The sequence below is a fragment of the Nestor notabilis genome, unplaced genomic scaffold (assembly GCF_000696875.1).
Source record: "Nestor notabilis isolate BGI_N333 unplaced genomic scaffold, ASM69687v1 scaffold539, whole genome shotgun sequence".
Lineage (NCBI taxonomy): Eukaryota > Metazoa > Chordata > Aves > Psittaciformes > Psittacidae > Nestor > Nestor notabilis.
In genome coordinates this window covers 38,908-41,396 of record NW_009944820.1, presented here as the reverse complement: position 1 = coordinate 41,396, position 2,489 = coordinate 38,908, and positions in this window count along the sequence as shown.

Below are 2,489 nucleotides of genomic sequence, written 5' to 3'. Positions count from 1 at the left end.
CCTGCTGAAAACCATAAAAAAGTAAATTTGGGTCACATAGAAGGAAATATCCTGTGGTGAGCGATAATTACATTCATCTTTTATTTATATATGGAAACGTCATAAAACATTCCCTACCCCAGTGTCATCTAAATACTTTCCAGACTGAGCTATATTTAGGACTCTGCTCCACTTCCTGGAGATGGAGGTTCTGCCACATTCTAGGATCTGGCTCACTAAAAATCCTAAAACTCTAAGAGCAAAAGGGTTTGCTGTTCTTCATTATAAAATATAAAGTAGTAGATTTTCACCTTACCTTACCCATCTTTCTGTCAACTCTTACCTGTCAGAAAGAAACATTTTTTGGGCAAAGACAGACTTTTTATTCTGACTTCACAAAAGCAGGGTCATCAGAACCTGGATGTCTGCACATACCTGTGTATATGTGTAAATACTAATGCTGTGTTTCAAGTCATGAGTTATCATCATCGATTGCTGACAAGTACAGTCCCAATGACTGTATCCCTGTGCCCTACCTAAGCATTATTTTCATTATGCACTTCCCAGATAGTGGGTTAACTAGATGCAACCTCTATTTCTGTCATTTTCATAATTTTTTTCAGTAATACAGATTCTGCTGCTTCCATGCAACGTGTCTATTATTTCATAGGACCAGCAATATTTCTCTGAATTTGTCATTTTACTAAGGATAATTGTTATAGAAAATCATAGAAAAATTTCATTTTTTTAATCACTCCATACAGCAAATTACAGACAGAAAAGAATATATGTCTCATTATAGGCACTCACATAGTGTAGCTATACGAAAATACATAAGTAGCCCGATTTGCAGAGATCATAACTAGCACCTGTAATCCCAAATATCTTCACTGTGAGTTCTGGATAATTTGCAATTTTTGTTACCAGCAAGAGAGAGTGTTAAAGAATATGTGGATATCCCACAAACACATATATCTTAGCACAGAAGATTTGAGCAATTCATTTTTAACACTTTTTATCATCATAATATCTGGTGAAATAGAGAAATTATCATTGGTTTGTGAAAGTTGTAAAATTTAAAAATAAATGTAATAAACCTCACTATGTACATCCATTAACTAAAAGTGTTTGCCCTTCTGAAATTAATGTATTTTTTCACAGACAGTTTAATTAGAAGGAGGAAAAATGGGTAAATTCTTTTTCAAAAATCTTATTGCAAAACATATTCCTTAAATTGCAAGGAACTTTTTAACTGTTTTATTTGAAAATCCAGGATTTCCCCCACATCTATTATTACACTGAATGGTAAAGTCAAAGTTATAAAAAGAAAAAATAAAAAATAGAGGGTTACAACATTCTTACACATTCAGAATATTGAAAAAGACCATACACGCATCTATCTACCTAACCAGCTGCCATTTAAACCAGCAGAAAACTATTATGTGTTTTGTACTGCAGATATGGTACTTCTTGCCTGCATATCTCTGCTTGTCTAGGTCAATTCTTTCATACATTTATTATTGCCATGCATCTCTAAATAGAGCCCTCCAGTTAGGCGATGGGCACGTGATTCCTATCCAACTGCTATGGGAGAACATTTCGAAAGAGCATTAAGCACTAAAACTGGAAAAACTTTTTTTCAAACCATTTCAGAGAAGAAGAGTTTTTGTTTTCACACAAATTTTTTTGAGTCATTTCAGCAAAGAAGAAATAGCTGTTGTGTATTAATGTTGAAACATTTTGTTTTGGCATTTTTAAACAAAGGGCATTGACTTTTCATTTTGGAATAAAAATTTGAAACTGAATTCCATTGCAATTAATTTTACAAAAACAAAACAAAACACACAAACCTCTTTTTTCTAGAAGTAGGTCTTGGCTAGGGTAGTAAATTAATATGCACAAGCCTGTTTCTTGTCCCTCAGTCCAGCTGGCATGGAATGGCTCATGTCCACATTATTAAACTTTCTTCCCCACCAAAACAGGCTGAACTCGGACTGCATATCAGGAAAGTTCCCTGACCAATGCTGACACCTGAAGCATGCCTAGCTCGTTTGTGAAAGTGGAAGTAACCTCAGGCCAAAATGAAGCAGGACACCTTTTTAAGAGTGTGACAATACAGACAATGAAGCTCTGATACATGCCAATGTTCTCTGGCAATATTTAATTTACTAGAATCAATATATCCTGAATGTTCTTGAAATGAAAAATTAGTTCTTTGTAGAAAAATAACCTGAACCTTGCACACCACGACCAGGTATTCTATACATATTTAAGCATTGTGGAATCTGAATATATTTGCTAACATGAAATAGCAGTTGCATGGGAACCAACTGTTCTAGTTAGTTTTGGGCTCAAGTGGCCTAATCATTTCATTTGAAATATTCACCTCAGGATGAAGGATCAGGCAAGGGAAAATGACAGCACAGCAGTTCTCTTACTCCACTTCCCCACAGACTCGTAGAATAATTGGAGTTGGAAAGGACCTTAAGATCATCTAGTTCCAACCCCCC